The sequence below is a fragment of the Gymnoscopelus braueri genome (assembly GCF_963280865.1).
Source record: "Gymnoscopelus braueri genome assembly, chromosome: 24".
In the NCBI taxonomy this organism is placed as follows: Eukaryota; Metazoa; Chordata; class Actinopteri; order Myctophiformes; family Myctophidae; genus Gymnoscopelus; species Gymnoscopelus braueri.
Genome location: NC_137626.1, coordinates 38,719,684 through 38,747,183, shown reverse-complemented (window position 1 = coordinate 38,747,183; position 27,500 = coordinate 38,719,684). Strand labels below are relative to the sequence as shown.

Sequence of the window (27,500 nt, the reverse complement as noted above, 5' to 3'; positions counted from 1 at the left end):
AGTATTTCCAATTTGCAGTACTTTTACTTCTACTCTACTACATCTCGGAGGCAAATATTGTGCTTTTACTATTTGAAAACTTTAGTTATGTTACTTTGTAGATTTTGATTATTATTACAAAAGATTGACCTATATACATTTAGGCCTTTTGAAAATAGCCGATCTACAAGCTCACAATGCATCATGACACATTGAGCTTGTAGATCTGCTATTTTCAAAAGTTTTGTATACATTTTATACATTTGAAAGCTTGTGAAATGGGACAGTCTACATAATGAGTACTTTCTACTTTGGTTCTTTAAGTACATTTTGATTCCAAAACTTTTGTACTTTTACTCAAGTAAATTCTGAATATCTGACTTTTACTTGTAACAGAGTATTTCTACATTACAGTATTGATACTTTTACTTAACCCTCGTAGGGTCCTCGGGTCCTTTTGACCCGGTTTAACATTTTCAACATTAATTAAACGTATGTAAACATTTTTTGTTCTCTATGAAACTTCTTCTATTTGCCTTATTTACTGTACTAAACATGTGATATGAAAATGAAAATTTTCATTTTCATGAAAATGAAAATTTTCACACAGGGCCTTCGGGTCAAAGTGACCCGAAGGCCCTGGGTGTGACTAAAACACGAAGACCCTACGAGGGTTAAGCGAAACATTAGAGTACTTTTTCCACCACTGCTGTTTACTACTCCCCCTAGGCCTAGGTCATTGCAGTCTGCGGGCCAATTGAAACCTGAGGTTTAAAGACCAGAGGTGACCGAGCCTTTTCAGTCGTAGCTCCCACATTATGGAATGCACTCCCATCCCATATCAAACTGGCCCCCACCATCGAGACTTTGAAATCTCGCCTTAAAGGAGTAGTTCACCCAACAAATGACATATTTAATATCAATTACACACCCCATGAAGCTTTGAATTCATGGAGATTGTATTTTTTTCTCACATTCCTAAGCCAATAATTTGATGACCGGCGGAGACTCAATGGAGACTCTTGAGTGTCCGCCGGTCATGTTTTAGCTTACCCAGTGTATTTGTTTTTTGATTTTCTGTGCAGCACTTTGAGTTGTAAAATGTGCTATTTAAATAAATTGGATTGGAATTTAAAAATTTTTCAAACCACTCGAGGAACCAAGAGGGTCTTATCTTGATTAATCCCCTTTCTTTAATTTTTTTTGTGTGTGAGCTTGTAGATCTGCTATTTTTGCATGCAACACTGTCACACAAATAACTATACATGCACACGGCATATACAGTTTTAGCGTGGGGGGAAATATTGAGTTCATTGAAACCAACGAGCTACAATGCCAAAGAGCTGCTGTGTTACGTCCTTACCAGGCGACTCAATCAGATAGCTGTAGATATCTTGGTATGCAACCGACGGCCATTGTGTTGGATCATCTGTCCAGTCCTTAATAATATAACGACGACAATCCATTCCGATACCGTTTAATTTTCTATTCTATTGTTCTTTGTCCATTGGCAACAACATAGGAATCAATGTAAGACATTGCAATTAATTAAAACATGTCTATTCTCTAAAAAAATCTGAGTTGAAAATCGCACAACTGTCATTGTAACTAACAAGAGCGAATCAATGTTTTCCCCCATCGCTGACTCCGCCCCAGCTATGACGAGCTGATGACACTACGCCGTGTCCATGTATCAATCAGGCTTTGCTGTCATGTACACGGGTCCCTTCACCCCCAAGACAACCCACAAGGGGCAGATAGTAAGCCCTGATGTGGTCAGGGCTTACCACATCAGGGCCACACATGGCCCCTGGTGGGACTATTGTCATGGCAGACACCTGGACAGTGTTTGTGCCAAGTTTGGTGCAGATTGGAGCAACAGCGTGCATGAGGCACTAATACTCTCATATCTAAAGTTGTCTTAAATCTGTTGACTTTTGCATGTGTTTTATTGTATGTTTGTATGTGCTTGACATGGTTTGTTTTTGTCTCTCTCTCTCTTTACAGAGAAGCAGCGTCCAGAGCGTTAGCGCATGAAAAAGGAGTCTACCAACACCCAGAAGGCAGGCTTGCCTTTTGATATGGAGTTACCGGCGATCCAGGCCGGGTACTCCCTCTCCGAGCGGCAGCAGGTGGCCTTGCTCGTGAAAATGACAGCTGAAGAGTCCGTCAACAGTCCAGGTGCGTGCTTGTAATGGGAGCTAGTGGTGGTTTGACAAGGAACACTATAAAATCCTCAGTGTTAATTTAACTCTGAGAGTGTACTTACTCACACATGTTACCAAACGGCCCCTTTTGGTCCATTTTGTACATTTGTAGACTGGTTACAAATACATAAATTTACTTGATTTCATTATGAAGGAGGGCTGGGAGGGGAGCTGTGTGCGTGTATCCATGCAAGGTGTGTTCTGTTGTCGTTGGCATTTGTGGCTTGCATTAATGATAAAGTGGCATTAAACAATATTTTAAAAAGTCTTAAATCTAACTTGCCTAAATCTGCAGAAACCATAGCCTGATTATCATACTGGAGCCGCTTTTTTAAGATGATTTCAATGCAGATTATCGATGTGAGTAAGTTGAAGCTTGTATTTGCAGAACTGCGTATCACTTCATATTGCAGGTCAATAACTTTGCACTTACCTGATTATCTCAGCATATTAAATCAAGTTGCAACAGTAGATGTGTATGTTTTGTCAAGAAAGCAACACCATTGCGCAATGGAACTTTACCGTTACAACAAACATAATCATTTGATTGTAATGTGCAAGGAAACATTAAACATTGTGTTGGGAATGACCCAGTGAATGGTTACTGGTCGGGTAGGTTGTGTTCGCCCTTGTGTGTTGATTAAGACACAGATGACTATGGTGGAGAGCGAGGACCATTTATTTGGCTTAGTGGACAGGTGCTATACAGCAGGGTTGTGTGTGGTTTCTGTAATAAGAAGAATATAACAGGGAATGGTTGCCCTTGTAAGTTGTACATCATAACGGTCACATGTACTGTAGACAGGTCCAATATAACAGATAAACCAAATGAATAATGGCCTTTCTATGAAGAGGTGCTCTAAACTTCACAGTTTAGCTTAGCTGCTCAAATTACATTCATACAGTATATATGGAACCTGTATCTGCCCAACTGGGGTTAGAAACACAAATGCAGCTTAGATTAGAAGTGGTAGTTACCCAAACTTATCACACTGGTCATTCTAAGAAACAAGTGCAGTGACATTACTTTTCCTTTCCTTATCAACACTTTTACGAGCGTAGCGTCTCTTGCTTTGAGCTTCTAGCTCTTTGTTATTTTCTCTCGCGAGATGAGGACAGTCTTACTAACGGGGCTCGCTGTAGTCTCGCGAGGGGCGGAGCAGTCTCTCGGGCAAGGGGGGGGAGAGGAGAGAGGGGGGGCGCAGTCTTTCTAACACATTGTATGATCCATAATGATCTTGCATACAAAAAAATCTAAGCCTCTGTATTGGCCATATTGTCCATAAGCCAGAGCCCCAAAATTGAGCAATGATTATCGAAAGAGTGGGCAAAACCATACCAATATTAAATTGTTTATAGGGTCAATATAAGTAAATAAATATATGATAACCTTTCCACAGGAGCAGTTTTTTCATATTTATCACACATTTTGTTATTTTCCCCATACGTACATGACAGGTGAAAACATTTCAAGTTTTTAAAAATAGTTATCATAATGAAACTCCCCCAGTTGATTACTTACATGAAGACAATGATTTATCGTATTACAAGTTTTCTGAAATTGTATATTTAAATATGCAAATTACGCATTTAGTCCATGAGCCAGAGCCCCAAAATTGAGCCAGATATTGAATATTCCCTCGTTAAAAACCTTTGACTCCAACATCTTAACAAAATGAAATAAGAATGTTGACTCTGGCTTTGTCCAATGTTGATTCTGGAAAAATATGCAAATTCGGGCATATTTTCCTAATACCTAATTTGCATATTTCAATATACAATTTCAGAAAACTTGTAATACGATAAATCATTGTCTTCATGTAAGTAATCAACTGGGGAAGTTTCATTATGATAACTATTTTAAACATTTTGTGATTTTTTTCACCTGTACTGTACGTATGGGGAAAATAACAAAATGTGTGATAAATATGAAAAAGCTGCTCCTGTGGAAAGGTTATCATATATTTATTTACTTATATTGACCCTATAAACAATTTAATATAGGTATGGTTTTGCCCACTCTTTCGATAATTACATCTTTGACTGGCTCATGGACTAATACTCAGTATTTTGCCTGGAGGCAGTTAACAGGTCAACGTGACACCTGTCAATCTCAAAGACACCGGACTTAATATGTTGATGGCAAAAATAATAGACCGTGTATGCCATGGATTAACACAACTGGCCTCAAATACATATATATTGTGTCTGCCTATAATCATTCACCAACATACCTGATGCAGTTGACTTTTTTCATAGAAGCCCCTGTGCTCCATTCATAAATCTAATTCGGCTACTTTTGTCGCTCCAAACATAATTGTCTTTTCACGAATCCTCTCTATGTAGTGTCCTGGCACTCACACATGCACTGTTTGGCATTTATAAGGGGAGGGGGGACGCTACACGCGAAAACTCGCGGGACGTGAGAATCTCGCGAGAGTTCACGCATCAGAGCCGTTCTGTACGAACGGCAGCTCATGAGTGACAAACAGTGCATGTGTGAGTGACAGGACACTACATGTAAAGGATTCGTAAAAAAAAAAAAAAGGAGCGACGAAAATAGCCGAATTAGATTTATGCTCTAGGCTCCATTCTAGCTGTGGAAGGGGTCTGCAGAATGGAGCTCAGGGGCTTCTATGAAAAAAGTCAACTGCATCAGGTATGTTGGTGAATGAGTTATAGGCAGACACAATATATATGTATTTGAGTCCGGATCTCTTCTTTAATGCTTAACCCTTTTATAGGTTCTCATAAAGTACATGGGGAATATAATGACACATTCAGTTTAGAAATAAAAGGTTAACAAACTCCCTGAAATATTTATCACTACCACCAAATCAGGCACACATAGCCTTGTTGAATCATGTACCCCCGGACACCAGAAATGAATTAAAGGGAGCAACAAAAATAAAAAGAACCACAACCCATGTAAAATCAAAGTCCTTATTTGATTATTTCATTCCAGACCAGTCTGTGGAGTCCAGCCTGCAGGAGAAGATGAGTTCTCCAGCAGCAGCCAGCACTGTATCAATTAAACAGGAACCTGAAGACCACTGAAGAGCAGAGAGAATCAATAACAAGTAGACTTGGTAACCTGGCTGTAGAAAGTAACACCACAGTAAAGAACCTGGGGGTGATTATCGATTCTGAATTGAATTTCAATACACACATTAATCATGTCACCAAGATTGCTTTCTTTCATCTTAGAAATATTGCACGAATTAGAGATTATCTGTCGTTAGACGATGCAAAAACGCTGATCCACGCTTTTGTTTTCTCTCGGCTTGATTACTGCAACGCACTCTACTCTGGCCTGCCAAAGAAAACAACTGACAGATTACAACTTGTTCAAAATGCGGCAGCCAGAATTTTAACTAAAACCAGGATGAGAGAACATATCACTCCAGTTCTAGCTTCACTACACTGGCTCCCGGTTGTTTTTAGGATTGATTTTAAAATTCTTTTAATAGTTTATAAAGCTCTAAATGGTCTGGCACCTTCCTACCTCTCCGACTGCCTAGAGAGATATGTTCCAAACCGGGCCCTCAGGTCTTCAAGTGCTGACCTGCTCGAGGTGCCTACAATGACATATAAAAAATACGGTGAAGCAGCATTCTGCTTTTACGGACCGACAGTGTGGAATAAACTCCCATTACACTTAAGACAGGCAGCCTCTGTCGATAGCTTTAAAGCACAGCTCAAGACCTATTACTTCACTCTTGCTTTTAGCTGATTCTTTGGTTGATTTTTAATTCCTCACTGTATTCCCTATTTTAATGTTGTTTTATGCCTTTGCTTTTGTTTTGTGTGAGTGGAAGAGAGAGTCACGGTAGTTAAAAGACAAGAGTCTGATAACTCCATCCGGAGGATTTAGTGAATTATCCTCTGGGGCATGTCGACACGTGGTGGACCCTCCAGGGCAGATCCTTTTGTCTATGTTTATTCTATATATCTTGTATAACCCCGATATCATTCTCAGGGGTGTACGGTGTGTGGTTTGGATGTGATAAGTTAGCAGATCCCCTGGGCTAGTCCACATGTGGTAAACATGGTGAAAATATATTACTAAGGTGTAATATTACTAAGTGAAAATATATTACTAAGGTGTAATATTGACAATTGTGTGAAGATATATTACTAAGGTACACAAGGTACACATGTAATATTGGCAATTGTGTGTGTTGTAGTTGTGTAGTGGCGAGGGCCACTGCATTTTACTGCATTTTACTGCTTTTATTTTATTTTATTTTATTTTTAGTCTGATAACTCCATCCGGAGGATTTAGTGAATTATCCTCTGGGGCACGTCGACACGTGGTGGACCCTCCAGGGCAGATCCTTTTGTCTATGTTTATTCTATATATCTTGTATAACCCCGATATCATTCTCAGGGGTGTACGGTGTGTGGTTTGGATGTGATAAGTTAGCAGATCCCCTGGGCTAGTCCACACGTGGTAAACATGGTGAAAATATATTACTAAGGTGTAATATTACTAAGTGAAAATATATTACTAAGGTGTAATATTGACAATTGTGTGAAGATATATTACTAAGGTACACAAGGTACACATGTAATATTGGCAATTGTGTGAAGTGTGGATATTTCTTTAGCTGTGTTGTAGAGGACAGTGGCCACTACATTTAAGTTATATCCATTTGTGTTGTAGTTGTGTAGTGGCGAGGGCCACTGCATTTTACTGCATTTTACTGCTTTTATTTTATTTTATTTTATTTTTGTTTGCTTTATTGTTAAATTGGTTCTAACTGTAATTGTATCCTTGCTCTGTAAAGCACTTTGAGCTGCATTTCATGTCATGAAAGGTGCTATACAAATAAAGTTTATTATTATTATTATTATTATCACTGTATACAGGAAACTGAAGACCACCTTAAACAGGAACCTGAAGACCACCTTATACAGGAAACTGAAGACCACCTTAAACAGGAACCTGAAGACCACCCTAAACAGGAACCTGAAGACCACCTTATACATGACCCTGAAGACCACCTTAAACAGCAACCTGAAGACCACCTGGTCACCAACACTGTTTCGATTAAACGGGAACCTGAAGACGATCTAGATGCCGGTATGTTGCATGCTCTCTTTCTTTTAGAGATGCACCGATTGCAAAATCCTTGGCCGATACCGATTACCGGTTTTTTAAAAGTCTGAACTGCCGATAGCGGTTTTACCGATATTCTATTTTCTAACTAGATTTTTTTCAGGCTAAGTACAAGTACTTAATTTTGTGTATTTGCCAATACAGAGTACCAATAATAAACCAGGAAAAGAGCACTTATGCCATATCATCATTTTTATTTGTACCATTGCTGTTATGGCTGTCGCTGTTATAGAGCTGCATGATTTGGGCAAAACTTATCATGGGTCCATATTGAGATCAGTTATTGAAATTATTATTTATTAAAAAAATTATCTTTTTTAACTAACAAAATCTTATCTTAATGCAAAATTATTTTCTTATTTGAACTAAAAGCAAAAATAAATAAATAAGGTTTTCCCATTCAGACACATAGCAGGACATTTAATTATTTTCAAGGTGAGAAATTTACCTTATGTCACTCTAGTCCAGGGGTCTTCAACAGGGGGTCCGGGTCCCCTAGGGGGTCCCCAGAGTTACTACAGGGGGGGGCCGCCAAATCTTTGTGTAATATGATATTTTTTACATTAACCACTAGCATCCCATTTCTGAGGAGGACTAAAGCCAAAAATAGCAGATCTACAAGCTCACAAGCTTGTAGATCTGCTATTTTTTGGCTAAGAGGTATATAGGTGTAGAGGGGAAAAAAGAGCAGACCAAGTAAAAATGTCATACAATATAGAAGGGGGTCCCTGCTTCATCTCTCTCAGCTCACCTTATGTCACTGTTTTGGCTTGTTTTAACCTCTGACTAAAAATGTTACACTACTCTGTTGCTCAGTGGACTTTGTTAAACTTTCAGACGAGTCTTAACTCTTTAACTGCCAAAAACGGGAATTCCCGTCCGATGGCTCTATGGCTATCATGGCCACGGACGGAAAGACGAAAATATTAAAAAAAAAAAAAAAATATATATATATATATATATAATTTTTTTTATTTTATTTTTTTTGAATTTTTTGGTATTTTTTTTTTTGGGTTATCTCAAAGGAACTAGGAGATAACGCTATCCAAAAAATTGCTGCTACATTCACTTCAATGTTAAAAAACAAACGGAGGAAAAATTCACCTTTTTCCTGGCACTGGGACGACACAGTCTGAAATAAGTGTGGCAGTGAAAGAGTTAACGAGCTTTAATAGGCTACAGCTGGATAGATGAGAAGACGTCTGTAGTAGGCACATGAATTAAACCAGCGGTGTCGATGGCTGATATCATGATCACATCACAACGTCTTTTAGAGTTGTTGGACCACCCGTCCGTGCCAAAGTTGTCTTTTCAACAGCATATGCAACGAGAGTCAGGGGGTGATTTTTCTTTGCAACTGGCTACAATAAAAGGGATGTTTAAAGGCTATTTTTTTCTGTAGTCTACAACATCTTTTGCCTGGACCGTATGAGAAGCCTGGTGACGCCTTTAAATTCCCCGTGATTGACGAACCGACAGTCACTACATTGACTAGGCTATAACTGCGCGCAACATTATGGAATATAATATATTCCATATTGTATAGATATTCAATATATGTATCCTTATATTTCAATGGTAATCAGCACCATCTGTGGGCTTCTCTTGCTAATGTTTACTGAGTCGACTCACACGACTTTGATCATCATGCTGTTGCTGCGCAGTGCCAACGCAGTTTCAATTTGACCGGCATAAAATCGGAATTTATGACAGTGACCGGCCGAGCACCGATCCAGCCGGTGTGATTTAAAACCGGCTTTTTTAATCGGCGGCCGATTAATCGGTGTATCTCTACTTTCTTTCTTTAATTATGTTCTGTTGTAAGCGAGCTGAACACTAAACTTTGTTGCCCAGGCTACTAACCACACCACATAATTCGAATGTCGGGATATTAGTTTGTTGAATGCAACTCCACACCACAGAGACAGTTGGCTACTAGTAGGTGCTACAGGATATAGGCACACGGTTATGCTTTAACTAAACTGTATTTAGACAGGTATGGATTATCATATAATTATCAATCAAGACATACTGTATATATAATCTTTAGTTGTCATAAAGGAGTAGTTCACCCCAAAAAATACTTATTTTCTATCAATTACACACCCCATGAAGCCTTGAATTCATTGGGATTCTTTTGTTTTTGTCGGATTCCTAAGCCAATAATTTGATGACGGGTCATCGGTCAATAGGAGAATCAGTAGGAGACCAGAGACTCCGGTCATCAAATTTATTGGCTTAGGAATGCGACAAAAACATTTAAAAAATCCATGAATTCAAGGCTTCATGGGGTGTGTAATTGATAGAAATTAAGTAATTTTTTGGGTTAACAACTCCTCTAAGGGTCCACTGGGACCCATGTTTCATTGATGTTGAAACCTGTTTATAAAGTTGCAGAGAATAGGCATGTACTTTTTCTTTTCTTTTCTCTTCTCCTTAACCACTTTGAAGTTTTCTAGGTGCGATGAAAAATGTATAAAGACTTAGGCCACATCCACACGGAGACGTTTTTAGGTGAATCCGCATAAGTTTTTAATCGTTTTGACGTTTCGTCCACACGGAGCTGGCGTTTTAGGTCCGCAATACGCTTATTTTTGAAAAGGGGTCCCAGAGCGAATTAATCTGAATACGCTACCGTTTCGTCTCCGTGTGTACACCTAAAGACAACCGATGACGCCATAGACCCCCCCCCCCCCCCGCATGCACCGACCCCCCCCCCCCCTGCATGCGGCGACCCCCCCCCCCCCCCCCAACAGCAACAACAAACATGGCGGCCCCCGTCGGCGCCTTATTGATCAAACTACAGCGTCACACAAAAGTATCAAAAGTAGCAGATCTACAAACTTGTAGATCTGCTAGCACGTCGCTCAAAAGTAGCAGATCTACAAGCTTGTAGATCTGCAGAAGCTACTTAACGCGATGGGGCTTTTACAGCACTGCTCCTACACTACCACCGTCAGCAACAAGTGGACATGGAGTAAAAATACTTAGTTACTTTCCGCTTAGTTACTTTTTATTGTATATTCATGTGCATACAAATGAGCCATGCGGTCTTATAGATGGGTCTCCTGTTTGTAAACATGAGAGGATGATGCGCGCGCAGTGGAGGGACGAGCCTGTAGAGGGCGCTATTACCCGCAGCAGCTCTGGCCATTGTACATTCATAAAAGAAATGGTCTTCACCGGGTTTAATGAAAGTAGATTAAATTATGCAGTATGTAATATCTTCTTTACTCAATAAAAATGATTTGTCGGAAGTTGGATCTGTTTGTATATAATAGCAGCATTATGCCTATTATGCCTATAATAGCAGCATTATGCCTATCTAAATCCCGAAAATAACAACAGAGTGAATGGCGCTTCCGGTTCGTTCTACCCCACGCATGCGCAGATTGCGCACTCTGCTCTGTGATGACGTCGCGCGGAAACCCATCTATAAGAATGAAAACAAACGCCTTGGTGCTAGCTATGGATCACATGACGGTCGTCTGTAACGACGGTCATGGATGAACTTCAACCTTGTGCTTGCATTTTCTCCATTTACAATCGTACATCTACATAAACGTTCATATTTCTAATATAAAGTGCTTACCCATGGCCACGGATGTTACAATTTTAATCCGATTGGTGGCCATTGTCTCAGAATTTTCTCCATTTGCTTTCATTTACGCGACCCTATCGGTTGGGAGGTGTATTACACTCTGATACATTATAACTATGAGAAAATGGCCGCCGATCGGATTAAAATGCTTTTTTTATTGAACAATACGGAATATACGGGTACTTATACCCACCCGAAGTGAATTGTAACATCCATGGCCATGAGTTAAGCACTTTATATTTGAAATCTGAACGTTTATGTAGATGTACGGGTTGTAGTGCAAAGTGCAAACACCAGGTTGAGTTCAGCCAGGACGCTCGTGACGACGCTCACAATATGCCGTGCCCCAGCGCATCTTTATTATTATGGGTCAAATTCAGTGGTAGAAGAAGTACTCGGATATTTTACTTAAGTAAAAGTAGCGATACCACAATATAAAAATACTCTGTTACAAGTAAAAGGCCTGTGCTCAAAATGTTACTTCAATCAAAGTAAAGGTACAAAAGTATTCGCATCAAAATATACTTAAAGTACCAAAAGTAAAAGTACTAAAATGTTTGAAAATAACTGATCGACAAGCTCACATTGCCTTGCGATGCGCTTTGTGAGCTTGTAGACCAGCTATTTTCAAATAGTCTATGTATAAAATAGGGCTAAAGTGGTTAATGTATGTTTTGTAATGTAATAATTTATATCTGCCAAGTAACTAACTAAAGCTTTAAAATAATTGTAGTAGTCAAAATATAATATTTTCCTCTGAGATGTAGTGGAGTAGAAGTAAAAGTATTGAAAATGGGAAATACTCCGTTAAGGTAAAAAATACCTCAAGTGTACTTAATTACAGTACTTTCGTTTTGTGGCGTTTTCAGTGGTTTCGTGTGGACACACACATTTCTTGAGACGATTCCGTGTGTACAGTAAACTTTTTGAAAACGTCTCTGTGACATTTTTAAAAACGTCTCTGTGTGGATGTGGCCTTACATGTGACTTCTTGATACCTGCAGACACACTGGAACAGATCCTCAAAATGTTTGAAGAGGAGGGCGGTGATGAAGATTTCCCTGGATTCCCTGACTCGGGTATGGGCATCAGGTCACTTAAAAGTGTTCCTGAAATTCCTGGTTCAGAAATGCAGGCAATAGATGCTTACTTTCAGTGTACACATTCACATCACAGGTTCACAAAAGTGGGTGAAATTCTTCGTTGTACGTGTTCCCATCATTTGCATTTAGCAACTGAGGCCCCTAGAATACTCAGACTTTGTTTTTGCACTTAAAGGGATATTTCACTTTCAAATAAAATAAACATTTAAAAAATATATTAAAAATAAATGAAAAAAGTAATGGAAAAATCACGGCCCCCTCACGCATTAGAGTGTCCTACTAATGTGTGAGGGGGCCGTGATTTTGCCATAACTTTTTTCATTTTTTAAAAATATTTATTTTTAATGTTTATTTTATTTGAAAGTGAAATATCCCTTTAACCCATTAAGACCGGGAACGCATCAGTGTAATTTGTTTTATTTCTTTGGGCTATTAAAAAATAGCAGATATACAAGCTCATATATGAGCTTGTAGAACTGCTGTTTTTGAAAAATCGTGTTTTTTTTTTTTGTGCAAATCTTTGAATATTTGTTTTTAAACATTTTTTTAACTCAAATCTTTGCTTCTGAGGATTCTACAAATGTCTTCGAAATCCTAACAGTAAAAAAAAAACGTATGTTGCTATAATATCAGTGGTTCTCAAACTTTTTCATTTCAAGGACCCCCAAAATGATATGCATTTGGCCGCGCACCGCCATCTCAAAATATGTTGTTCCAGGGACCCCCCAGAAGCAAAGATTTGAGTTACAAACGTTTAAATGATTTTCTAAACATAGCAGATCTACAGGCTTGTAGCGCGGCACCGAGTGCAGCGCTATGAGCTTGTATATCTGCTATTTTTGAATAGCCAAAGTATAAAATAATGGTTAAAGTGGTTACACATATGTGTTCCCGGTTTGAATGGGTTAACCTACTGTTAGCTGTCTGAATATAATGAAAATAACAAGGACATTTTTATCATTTTAAAGCTTTTAACACAAAGAAAATTGCTTATATCAGCTTTAACTGTTGTTCTGGAATATCCAAGCCAGAAAATCAGAACTAGTTAATCCATAGTGCCGACGTAGATTAAAGCAATAAGCCACTAGAGGTTGCAGTTTGCTGAGTATTGTATAATGGCCATGGGGCGTAGTGAGGCACGACACGCCAGCCGAGTGCATCCAACCCTCTTAGCCATTACACGATGGAGGTAAACTGAGACGTCTAATTAAAACAGTTCTTAATAATTAACTACAAGAACCGGCTACCAGGAAGAGCAACTTCCTCCTGACAGTCTGTTAGATTTCAACTTTTCCCAAACAAGCACATAGAGAAACAAAAAATGGTGGCTCAATCTCATTGTAACTAAGCTATTCAATAGAAATGTATATATTTTTAAAGACAGATTTAGCTACTACGTCTGTGAACTAACCGTGTAAACTGCTAGCCTAGCTACTTAGCCTTGCAGCTGAGAACCCAGCACAGATGGTTTGTGAGGGATGGGAAGCGCTTGTTTTCCTTACAAGCCCTGCCCGAAGCCCCTCCTAAATGGGCGGTGCTTAGAAGCCCCGCACGGCTGGGGCGAGTAAGAAAAACAAACGCTCCCCTTCCCTCGTCCTTTTTACGGCTACGCTGGATCACTGTATAAACAAATAACGCACCTGTGATTGAAATCACAATGTGATTTTATTCATAATCTAGGGAAATTACTTTTCCATGGTTTGTGGATGAATAGCTTTGCATTAGATTTGCATTGTCTTTCTCATTAGAATTTATTTTTGTTTTATTTAACCGTTGAAGCTCTTCAGTGATCTGCTACATGCTATCTGTGGTTTCTGAATGATTACGTTTTAATTGGTGATTTCCACAGACCACCACAGGGAGAGGTCTACGGTATCAAGAGAGTTTGTCTCCAAAATGGACCGGGAATGTGGCCTGCAACCGGTGGTGAAGTTGTACAGAATAGGTATGTCCTTTTTTTCTCTCTTTTTTTCCTTTTTACTGGTGCCATCATTCTGGATCTATAGGCTTTGTGCATGACTTTAGTTTTCTATTTGCGAAGGTGGCATTCCTGTTTCCTATTCCGGGTCAGTTTCTCATAGCTTCATTTGATTGGTTCAGTTTTTTTTCCGATATCTACCGATATATGCGGTCAACTAATTGTCACGTAACAACATCTTATATCTAATAAAATGGATATAATGTCAAAATAATATGTAATATAATACAGTGACGTTGTTAGGTTTTCAATAAAGTGAATCCCGGGACTCACTGGTGGTCATTTGAATGAGTCCCACTAATTTTAGATTAGATGCTGGCCTATTTGACAGTGCAGAAGCATAATTGCTTTGATGCCTATAACATTAACGAGCGTCAACGAGCGTTAGCTGGACACAGACACACACAGATGCCCTCTGCAGTGTTCTAATTTGAAAGTGACTGGATGATTATGGTAAGCTCACATTTCATATCACACACACCATCACACACACAAGTTTTTCTTACCTTTTCAACTGGTCACAGAATATTTATATCCATGCATGATCGATCGCCCGACGGTTGCTAAGTACGGAGGGTGTCAGTATCGATTTTCCGATATTACAAACTGTATTTTCCGTATTGTATATTAAATGTAATATTAAACTGTATATTACATTTTATGCTAATATTGGGAGGCCTATAATATCGGACATCCCTAGTTTTTCATGTTCTATACCGATTAATAGTGATCAAAGAGGCCAATAGCCAATATCAAGAGCCGATTAAAATATTTAAGAATATTCATCAACTCGAAAAAAAACTTTATATACTATTTGGCTTATTAGCCAGGGATCCTTTTAACAAAATAGATCCTCAAATGCAGCATTATTATTAGCTCCGACTTGTAGCAGAATTTCTTATAAACTTAATTATAAATCCAACATTAAAAAAACAGTTCCCCAAAGGTATCTAATCTAAGTAAATAATAATAATCTAATCAAATAAACCAGTACAACTTAAATTAAGTTGTAAGCTGGTCTTCAGCAGCACCAGGTTGTAAAGCACACATATCCCACCCCATCAGTAGACTACTCCCATTCAACAGCACCAGGTGCAGAAAGCACAGCTGAGCCTAATTTATGCTTCGTCACATGATGGTGTCACGCTGAAACATGTAAACCTGTAGACTAATGTTACCATAGGTGTCCCAAAGTAGTTTCATATGAGACAACTCCTAGGGTAACCTCATTCTACAGGTCAGGTCACATGTTTCAATATAATGCTAGGTTTGCTGGAATTTTGAATTACTTTGCAGCTACAGTTTGTTTAGTTATCCTGAGATGGTTTCAACATGGATTTAGTTAACTTAACCTGGTAATGCCGTGGACACAAAGATATGGTCGTGAGTTCCTTCGTTCATAGTAAGGGAAGGTTAGCTAATAACTGTCCTTGTTAATTTTATGCCCATATATGGAGATCCCTGATGTCATCAGTATATGCCCAATTGCCCATATACAGTATGGGCATGCCCTCTTTTGTGCCCATATATGGAGCTGACTGATTTGTTTGCGCCTGATGCCATGACGACACATTGAGGTTGGACAACACACTCCATATTTGGGTGTAGCTGCATTGGGAACTTCTTATATTATATTCATCCATTCATTCATTCATTCCTTTATTTATTCTCGAAAGACGTTGAGGTTGCCCTCATTTGCAGTGTCGTCGAGATATGGTTATGGCTGAGTCATGGTGACATCAGAGGTCCGCCTAAAAGCCACCTATGGTACCTGTTCTCTTCTGACTGCCTGATTTGCCTAAAAAAAAAAACATATTCGTCAGGCTAAAGGGTAACGGTACTCTTTTAAATGTTTCATTTAAAAAAAAATATTCAACCCATATTTTTTGTTCTTGATCATATAATCCTGCATGCAGCAGGTATACATAGTGGTGTTGGCTTCATTGTACAATAGACTAGGTTCAATTCACATTGCAGTTTGCAGATCTTGTATAGATACTGCTCAATGGGTGTGTATTTACCAACTCCGATGTCCCATGCGGTTGGGAGCTACTACTGTATCCGGTCGCCACGTACTAAACGTTTTCCACTTCTGTTCTAACTCCACGGCTAGCGAGCTAACGAGGCAATCTACTGCATAATGCAACGTGCCTGCTCTTCAAATGCATTCTATTACATTACATTGTGGACTTAATCCCATGCCAAGTAAGTCCATAGTACAGATATCGCAGGTAATCCTTTAAGTTTACGACGTTGAAGGTAAACGCTTGCCTCTCGGTAATGTTTATAGGGCACCGCCATGTTTGTTTGGCAGATTGGCGGTTGGCAGATTGTAAGGGAAGCGAGAAGGTTCACTCTCCTTTAGCTTAGCCACGGTGCAGCCGTTGAAGCTCTTCAGTGATCTGCTACATGGTATCTGTCGTTTCTGATTGATGTTTTTCTACTGGTGATTTCCACAGACCACCACAGGGAGACATCTACGGTATCAAGAGAGTTAGTCTCCACAATGGAACAGGGACGTGGCCTGCAACCCGTGGTGAAGTTACACAGAATAGGTATGTACTTTCTCTTTTTTGTTTTACTGTGGTGCAATCATTCTGGGTCAATAGGCTTTGTGCATGACTGTATGTATTTCTCTCTTCGCGAAGGTGGCATTCCTGTTTCCTGTTCCGTGTCAGTTTCTCATAGCTTAATTTGATTGGCTCAGCAGCAGATTTGAACTGGAAACACAAGTTTGATCTTTTTTAGGCTGTGATTAATCACTCTTCACTTTCTGAAAAGCTATCGTACAAGAAAGCTAAATGTTGTTGGGACTTTTTCCACAAAAAATATTGTGCAAGATCCTAAACTTAACACATTGAGTGCTGTCATGTTAGAACGAAGTAAGGAATATCAGGCGTAGACGAGTGCATCTTTAGCGTGTTGCATATTTATTCAGAACCGCACACACACATCCGGCCCATTAACATCCGGGCTCTTATAAGCATCATTCCCCACCAGTAGGTGGTAACGTAGACTCACACAACAGCTGCCAGGTACTATGCATCCAAATCATCCTCAGAGTGCCATCGTTTTCTACCATGTTTTGACGATCTTTGGACAGCCGCAGAAGCCACAACGTGCACCCGGATGTAAACAAAAAGTGTCCCGGGAATGGGGGAGGGTCCTGTCTATCCACTGGTACAACATATTTTTGACAGTGATAGGCCATTTTAGAGCAACCGCCCATTGAAAATGGCCGGTTTTCACACACAAAAAAAATCAGCTAGAAGTGTTTTTCTCCAAATCCTTGGGGCGGATGGAAGTGACGTTTTTTGGGATGACGTCAAATCCGTCGATTCCTTCTAGCACAGTCGAGGGATCATTCCTAATTTGCGTTAGAGCGCCCTCTTGTGGAATTTTCCAAGAATGTTTTTTTTTGGGAAAAGGCATAGATCTACGTTTATGGCACTCGACGGTTGGATTTCAAAAGACGTAGGTCTATGTCTTTGGCACCTAATGTGTTAATGGTGTATTAAGAAAAATAATAAAAAATATATTTTTTAAAGGTTGTGAATAATCTGGATGTTATGCAAAAGGGGAAAACAATATTTTATTAAGCTTCTGTCACTATTTTCTAATATGTTTCTTGCTTCTGTCATCCTCCATTCCAGATGTGTTTCCTGCCCAGCTACCAGTGAAGAAAGATACCTACTGTGACCAGTGAGAAAAACTTCTACACTAGTTATAGACTAAAAAAACACCAGAGAACTCATACAGGAAAGACACCCTACCAGTGTGACCAATGTGGGAAATTGTTTAGCAATAATCTCGCTACACACCAGAGAATACATACAGGAGAGAAACCCTACCACTGTGACCAGTGTGGGCAAAGGTTTAGTGTGAACAGTTCTCTCAAATGTCACCAGAGAACTCATACAGGAGAGAAGCCCTACCACTGTGACAAGTGTGGGAAGAAGTTCACCCTGAGCAGTCATCTCCGTACTCATCAGAGGAGTCATACAGGGGAGAAACCCTACCACTGTTACCAGTGTGGGAAAAGTTTCAGCCAACGTAGTAATCTCAAAACTCACCAGAGATTTCACATGGGAGAGAAACCCTACCACTGTGACCAGTGTGGGCAAAGGTTCAGGGGAAAGTACAATCTCAAATGTCACCAGAGAATCCATACGGGAGAGAAACCCTACCACTGTGACCAGTGTGGGCAAAGGTTCAGGGGAAAGTACAATCTCAAATGTCATCAGAGAATTCATACAGGGGATAAACCATTCCACTGTGACCTATGCGGGAAAAGGTTCGGTCATAGAAGCAATTTTAAACTTCATCAAATAACTCATTCAGAGGAAAAACCCTTCCATTGTGACCAGTGTGGGAAAAGATTTAAAACAAAGTATAATTTGAAGAAACACCAGTATCTTCACTTTGGATTAAAGTCTTTCAATTGTAATGAATGTGGAAAATATTTTGCCAATAATGGAGACTTGAAAGTTCATGTGTGCAGTCATAGTGGAGAGAAACCGTTTCACTGTGGCCAATGTGGAAAAAGTTTCAGTCAATCAGGCAGCCTCAAAATTCACTTCAGAATTCACACTGGAGACAAACCCTTCCGTTGTCAACAATGTGGGAGGAGGTTTAGGCAGCTTATAACCTTAACGGTACATCAGCGAATCCATACAGGAGAAAAGCCCTATATCTGCAATGAGTGTGGAGAACGCTTCAGTCGTCTAGATAGTTTGAGGACACACCAGACTATTCACACTGGAGAGAAGCCCTTCCGTTGTGAACATTGTGGGAAGTCTTTCAGGGTGTCCTCTTCCTTAACATGTCATCGGCGCGTCCATACAGGAGAGAAGCCATTTCAGTGCAGTGAGTGTGGGAAAACCTTCAGTCAAACAACAAGTTTAAGGACACACATGAAAACCCACACTGGAGAGAAGCCCTGCCGCTGTGACAAATGCGGTAAAAGTTTCCGTCTTCGCGGAGCCTTGGTGAAACACAGTAAACTTCACTCTTCTTGAATGGTAAACTTCACTCTTCTTGAACAGTGTGAGAAGAGTGTTACTCAACGCTGCAACAACAATATGCTTGTGCTTAAGTTATTTTAATAACCATAAGATGGGTGGGCAACTAAATGTCCAAACTCACTCCAGAGGGTCACATTGCGTGCCTCTTGCCTCTTGTGTAGCTGTAAACCCTGTCACTCATATAATGAGTTGTTTTTTTCTGTTTCATGACATTGGTAATTATTATGCTAACTTCATAAATGTGATTGAGATAATTCTGACTGTAAAGGTGTCTTTTGTGGAAAAGTAATTATTTGTTTGTTTTTGCATATAGCATGTGCAAGAATATAATTTGAGTTGTTGCAGTAATGAACCTCTTTCAACCTGCTATGTCTCGATTTTGTCCCCTATAGTGTAATCAAAGATTGTACAATAGTTTTGAAATATTTCCATATGTTAATGCTTATCATTGGTTCTGTATTATATACCCCTTATACACACTTAACCACACTCACTTTTACTCACGTACTTTAATATTTAAAAAAATAACAGACAAATCGTGAGCTTGTAGATTGGCAACTTTTGTTACTTTTAGTATGAGGAAGTAGGGAGATGTAATGTTTCTACCTGGCAGCAACAATATGCTATGATTTCATTTGACACCTGTAATTAAAGGGACTACACTACACCATGAATTTAAACTTTTTCTTGTGTGTTTTTGGTCTCCCCTACCTCTCTTCTATCCTCAAAAATACCCCAGTTTGAACACTCAGGCTTTCACAGCAAATCTGGGGTTTTCTGTAAATTGGTCTAAAAACAGGCCAAACTGATTTGGTCCCTGTCAGGGAAGAATTCCTCTCGTTTTTCAGTTCCAACCAAAAGAAATAAACACTTTTTTTAAATGTTTTATTTTTCTTATTTTTTTCTTTTTTTTTACTTTTTCCACACAGAACCAGGAGATAACATGCATACAAACTGGCTCAATAGCGCCCCGTGCCAAACAGGACAATGTGGTATTGCAGGTGAAAGTGCTTTATAAGCCAGAGAGAAGTTAGTTGGAATGAGTATATCTGAGGCTTGATTAGGCTCAAACCTTTTGAAAAACGTTTGAGGGACATAAACAATATGATATTAGTAATTATTGTTCAAATTCAAGGTGTAGTCCCTTTTAATGTAACTTTCAGTGAGTAAACCGAGTACACTTGACTTAAATTTTCGTATGTTTCCAAATGTGTTTCTGAAGGAAATTATTTTAACCTATTTTTAAAAAAAAAATCACAGGTTTGTCCATATCAAACTGTCTCTTGCCTGGAACCCTGGCTAGGCTACACTGTTATTTCATTTAGTGAGTGTGTACATATGGAACCAAATGGACACAGAGTTTAATTAACTCTGAGGATCTTGAAGTCCCAGACATGGAAATCAAATATCACACCTGAATCAATTTCATTTTTGTGTTTTATGTAAACAGTTTTGTGTAAACAGCCCCACAGTTTGTGGCCATCAATGTTGGCATCACAATTATGCCTCTGTATGTTGTAATAACTCCACCGATTTGGGCATGTGTGTGGAAATAGCCGACTGGCGTTAAAGCAGTGCTATGTTCAGAGAACCTCAGAACATAACTGTACACAGTGGTACGCATATGTTTCAAACTAGCAATAGAATCAAATCCAGAGCTGTGTCAATGCAGACCTGTGTCAAGAATAGGTGACATTATCAATGACGAGACTGAGACTGGGACACCGCGTATTGGCATGGGACAAAAACTAGGAAACATCCAGATGGACTCTGTGACACATGTAAGAAAGAACAAACTGTGACACATGTCCTCATGGAGTGCAGTCGGTATACCGAAGAAAGGAAAAGGATGTATGAAGCAGTGGCAAGTGAGCCCACAAGTAGTGTAACACTTAAAAGCCTCTTGAATTCCACTGAAAACCAGTCGAGGACTGAAAGCAGTGCTGGAATTCATCGCTGCTACAAGCTTACACGTAGAGAAAACTAGTCACAAAATAAGGTCTGCTACTGACCTGTGGAAGGCAGCAAAGTGGCACAAGGCATCCACTGTGTTGCCAGATATATGATAATAATTCTATTCGTACCATAATGTTACCATGTACGATGTACCATCAATAATGCCCAAAATGCCCAAATGTATCATAATTTTGCCATGTCACAAAAAAAGTGATTTTACTAAATTCCCTGGCGGCTGAAAACCTGACTAGATCTGTACTTGGAGGCATTAAAAACACCAGTCGCGTCTTTCCAGTCCAGTTTCAGGCTTTTATTTGAGTATGGTCCAGGAAGTTTTCTGATTCCATGCAGCATATGTGATGCGCTTTTGTCACGATTAAGTCTCAAACAAGGTTGTTTCTTACAATAAGTACGCTATTTAGCATATTATGTAATGGGTTTGTGTCATGAGTCTCAAACAAGATTGTTTCTTACAATAAGTACGCAATTTGTTTTGTAAAATTCCATTTTACATGCATACTTACACCTGTCATTTATCTTTTTTGGCTGTGTACGGTACAATATTTTTTTATTTCCCATCTGGCAACACTGGGCATCCAGCCTTCCTTCTATATGCTTAAAGGTTCTATGACATTAATTTTCACTTTTTTTATTTTTCATGTTTTTTGGGGGGTTTTATGACCTCAATTACACCCAAAAAATCTGAATTTTGAACATTCAGTGGATTTTCTGTGGTCTGGGGTTTTCTGAATAATTAGGCTGAAAAGTAATCTGAGCTTGGCCCTTCGACAGTGAGGTCACAGCCGATTAATCCCGCCCACTCTCCTCCTCGCCCCTCCACTCCCCTATCCTTTCCTTTGGGGGGGGCGGAGCAGAGGCAATGATTGACAGGCAAAATCCCTCACCAGCGACACCCGCAGGCAAAGATTTCTTTTTTCATTGCAGTTGAAAAGGCTTTAGAAATGTGAGAGAAAAACACCTGCCTGTGGAATTTTTTGTTAAAACTTTCTATACACGTTTGAAGGACCATGACAAAGACTTTTAATGTGTGGTAAAACTGAACGTCATGAAACCTTTAAGCTCATACATACATGTCTGTGTGTTGTTTGTGTGGGAAGCCTGTTGATACGAGGTTATTAGTACCCTAATGGGCCCATGAAATTTGTTCCAAGACCTGGTTGCTTCTGAGATATATATATTTATTTAATAAATCAGACTGGAGCCATCATTAAAAAAATAAAAGACTCACCCGGATGCTAATGGGACCCGTGAGGGGAAAATAGCCGGCCGACAAGCTCATAATTAAAGTTAAGAGCTTGTCGGCTATTTTTTAGACAAACCCTCATAGACAAAATATCCCCAACAATTGATGTCAGATAATCTGTCATCAAATATATCATCAAATGCCAATAAAAACAATCAATCAAATCTAAATGTGAATATTAATTGATGAGAACGTATTGTGAATTGACAATTGAATTGAAGATTAGATATCTGTAATAGCAATTTATTTCATGTCCCTGTGTGATAAAGTAACCTAAAAAAGTGTATGTATTTTCGGCAATATTTCAGCATTATTTGGACAAAGAAAAAATACATCGTGTATGAACAACAGTGCAATTTAGAACAAGGCACAATCTCTAAAGTCCATGGTACAAATAGTCAAGTCGGTTAATAAAGTGTCCAAGATGCCGAAAAAGGGGACATGGGGAAGCATAATGCTTATCGAGCCCTACCCTTGGCTCAGTTTGCATAAATACATTTAGTTTCGGTGTTATAAAAGGTACAATATAACACATACTTTATTTTATGTTAGATTTATAGATATCTATAAGGATAATTATAAGTAAGGTATTATAATATAGTATCACTTTATTATATAATAGCCGTAGGCCTAAAGATACATAAATGACGATGATATATTTTAATGAATGATCATATAGGTATATAATTACAGGCATATTGTAGCTATAGGGTATTATGATATGAGGTAATTATGATTATATTATAATGTATCTATACTATAATGTAGCTATATATCAATTGGCATATTAAGTCTGTTATGTGTTTTAGTATAAACAACATTGCTTTATTATATTATGTATTAGTTAATTAATTTGTAGATGCGCTGCATGTTATCAATGACAGTAGTATAAGGATGTATGATGTCAATGTATTATTATCAGGTTAATATAATACAGTATATGAAAATATAGATAGCCTACTCTCTTTATCTTAGAATGAGTTTTGTACATTGGTTGGAAGTAATTTGTTTCTTGCTCTGTGCATGACTTGGGCTGTTTTGAATTTGACCAGATCAGGGAACTTTAGAATGTGGGAATTCAAAAAGAGAATGCTAGTGTGACCCAGTATCACGGTACCCAGTATTGTGTATGGCTCTTTTGTGCAAGGGACAATGAATGAATTGCTTGGTGCAGTACAGGATAGGATATGTAATGATTTGGGAACTTGTAGTGTTGTGAACTTGTAGATATGCTATTATTGAGTCTTTTTTTAACTGCACAAATCTTGTGTCGGGGTCCCTGGCACAACATATTTTTATTTGGGGATCAACTGTCTGTAAAATAGGTTGAAATTGACAAAAGTACTTGGTCTTAAAAATGCTTCATTTTACTTTAACATTTTAAATAATAGATTAAACAGAAATATTGACACCTTAGATTTAATAATTGGTAGCACAGACTTTGGAGAAAAAAAAACTGCTTTCAAATGCTCCCTATATATGGGTTTCCGCGCGACGTCATCACAGAGCAGAGTGCGCAATCTGCGCATGCCTGGGGTAGAACGAACCGGAAGCGTCCTTCCCTCTGTTGTTGTGTTCGGGATTTAGATAGGCATAATGCTGCTATTATAGGCATAATAGGCATAATGCTGCTATTATATACAAACAGATCCAACTTCCGACAAATCATTTTTATTGAGTAAAGAAGATATTACAAACTGCATAATTTAATCTACTTTCATTAAACCCGGTGAAGACCATTTCTTTTATGAATGTACATTTGCCCAGAGCTGCTGCGGGTAATAGCGCCCTCTACAGGCTCACCCCTCCACTGCGCGTGCATCATCCTCTCATGTTTACAAACAGGAAACCCATCTATAGGTTTCAATGATATGCCTGCACCCCTCAACTGGCAGTTTGGCCCACTCTTCTTTTGCAAACTGCTCCATTTGAACCCAGATTAGAAGGGTGCCTTCTTCCAACTGCTGTTTTCAGATCCCTCCACTGGTGTTCAATGGGATTTAGACTCTGGACTCATTGCTGGCCACTTTAGAACAGTCCAGCGTTTTCTGTTGAATCATTCCTGGGTGCTTTTTGCTGTGTGTTTTGGGTCGTTGTCCTGCTGGAGGACCCTCAACCTATGACGGAGATGCAGCTTTGTGACACTTGGTGCAACATTTCGCTCCAAAATACCTTGGTAATCGCCCAATTTCATAATGCCATGCACATATTCAAGGCACCCAGTGCCAGAGACTGCAAAACAATCCCAAAACACTAATGAACTTCCTCCATATTTGACTGTGTGCTTTTCTTTGAAGGCTTATAGTCCTGTAGCAAGTCCTCAAAAAAGCCCTTAGTTTTTGAGATACCCCCACCCGAGTTAGAACAAAACACAACCATGTTTTTTCTTATCTTTAGGGTCTCCCATTAATGAAATGGATTGTTGTGAAATTTTATTTTGGGGCAAAATTTGGTTTTTGGGCTATTCTTTAGAACTACCCCAATCTCTAAAAAAGGCAAATCCGAATAGGGCAAAGGTGACCAAAAATGCTATAACTTGAGAATGCTCACTCTTATCTTCATCACATTTGCTGAGGTATGAACCAGGTGTCTAACCTACATCACCAAAGAGTCAGAATGTAATTTACATAAAGAAATACTGAAATATAGTCCTTTAAACATACCTTTTAGTTTAGGCGGAAATTGTACTTTTGTAGTGAGGACTCCTCTACTTTCCCTCATTTAGAAAAAAAAACATACATTTATGTCAAATAAGCTGTTACTGCATATACTAAGATGCTATTAAACAATTACCAGTGGTTGTGTGGAGAGATCTTGTACAGTTTTATTGCAAATGAGACTTCTTTAGACATACCCCTTCTCTGGAAATAAAACATTATAGGTGGGTGCAAATATGGTTTGACCCAAAAATAATTAGAACAATAGGTTTCTCAATGGTTTATTGTAGTATCAGGTGTACTTAATAACATATCAAAAGTTTACCAAAATCTGATCATTAGAAATGTCAAATTTCCAAGATGGCCACCACCAGTTCCTTAAAAGCCCCATTACTCCTTCATTATTTGCCCTACACAAGTAATTTTGGTGCCTAACCCCATGTTTTGGTGATCTAGGAATCCAATTAGCATATATAAATTATAGTCAAGTGATTTTAAGTACAATTATATATTAAAGCAATTGGTTATAATCATATTTAACATGTAATTTGACATTTCTCCCTTTTCTACATGCCATAATGCCCAGGATTGGTGAATTCATCAACAGTAGATATATCATATGTAATTCACATTCTGTTGAAGCTTTCAAGATTTATTTTGATACCAATAAGGAATAAATTAATTATTACTGGGTGGTACTATGACATTTGTAAAAACATGGCTGCCAATGTGATAGACTGGCTATAAAGAATACATCACATGGATGCACCTGGGATGTATCATCAGTGTTGTAGCCTGGGGTCATAGGGTGTTTCGGGTCTCGCAACATACACCCTCGCCCAGGTGACCCAGCCGGGGTTGATCAAGCCCCAACTTACATCCCAGGTAGCTACCCACGGTCAGTCCTATAGGGAAAGACAGGGCCACTCAGTCCGCTTCTCCGGAAGTACTCTGCCTGAACACAGGGAGGCCCTGGCATGTGGAGGGACTAGGCTCTGTGGGTTGTCTCCTGCGGGCTCCTCCTTCGTCTCACCAGGTCCAGGACCTGAGCGCTGCGCCAGATCCGGTGCACCGCCCCGATCCAAACATTTCCTTCTGGCGTGATGGTTCCTTGGGTCGATACCACTAGATTGGGCCGTCTAATGGTATTAGCTCCACTTGCGGTTTGCTGGAATGGCCCTCCTAAAGGCCTCACCGTGGGTTTGTTGGGTTTCTTCCTCACGGAAGACACAGCCTGGGGCGCTAACCCATACTGCTCCCGGTATATAATACAAATCTATACAATGGTTAGCTTGATGTGCAACATTGTTTTCTCACTCAACAGTTAACAAACCAACATACAGTATAAGTGTATACAGGGTATCTGCACATTTCTAAAGTTACAATTGAATTACTCTTAAGACTCAATATTCTCTCAAATATCAGGTAAGAAAGAGGCAAACATTGTGAAAATAGCCGATGTACAAGCTCACAACGCTACACTCAAAAAAAGGCAGGGGTGGTGGAGGAGTGTGATGTGGATAAGGTGCAGATGTGCTTGTCACAAACATCTCCTTATTCCTGAGACTATTAAAGAGGAGAGGAGAGGGGAGAGGATGCTCTGAGCCATAATGATAAGTCACTGGGGGCCCCTGGGAATATTAATGGTCAGCCACCACCGACTCTCCTGTGAGCCAGTCCGACATACACCCTTGTCTGCCTGACACACAGTCATGCACCACCACGTGGAGGTCTTACAACCACCACTATGGGGGGGGCCGACCCTCCTCACGAACGCCTATGCCCACTCACGAGCCCACTCACGAGTGCCTATCTCGGGCATAGGAGCCAGCCAGACCCGCCAGGAGGTCCATTTGGGGCCAGCATACATACATATGTATATGACACAGTCTTGCAACATGTGGAGGTCTTACAGCCACCACCACTGGGGACTGTCTGAAGAGAGAGCCTATCTCGGGAGTGCCTATCTCGGGAGCCAGCGTGGAGGTCCACTTGGGACCAGTGGGACTATCCAGTGAGCCAGGCGACATAGGGACACTTCTCTCAGCCTCACGCATTAGCTAAATTCCAATACCTTAATTTCTGCCTCCTCCTCACTCCGTCCTCCAGCGTGCCGTGACTTAGAAATCGTTTGTATCCCAAATGCTAATTTGCTTTTGGAGGAGCTGAGAACGAGGAGAGCGCAGGCTCCCTAAGCCACTTGGAGTGAGATCTGGCAAAGATACAAGTTTATCTTTCATGTATCGTTTGCAAAACTGTCTTTGTTGAAATGGTGAATCATTTCTGTTGGAGGTTTTGCACGTCGGACATGGGGGACAGGAGAAGCTCAGGGTCTCCTTGGCTCCTAACTTTGCTCTTCTGCGCTCCAAGTGCCCAGGGAGCAATCCCCTCTACCCACCTGAGGGGAACCCTAGGCCCACTAAACTCTAGACCAGACCCACCCCCCATACTCCCCTCTGTCTAGGCACCCAGTAGATACTCGGTTCTGACAGCTCTACACTAACCTCCATAACCACCCCCACCCCTCTTTGCACACTCACACTGATTGCCTTCCTAATGTGTTAAAACATCTATTTAATGTTTTTCAAAATCTTGTGTCTACAAGATGA

The 27,500-nt window shown here is 39.7% G+C and overlaps 1 long non-coding RNA gene across 1 annotated transcript in view; it reads left to right on the top strand.

Moving 5' to 3' along the window:
• Positions 1-5,564, top strand: part of LOC308080324 — a 5,985-nt gene extending 421 nt beyond the window's left edge. The window contains exons 2-3 of the long non-coding RNA XR_013932691.1: positions 1,987-2,160; positions 5,152-5,564. This is a non-coding gene — a long non-coding RNA (uncharacterized lncRNA). The remainder of the gene's footprint in view (positions 1-1,986; positions 2,161-5,151) is intronic.
• The last annotated feature ends 21,936 nt before the right edge of the window (positions 5,565-27,500 follow it).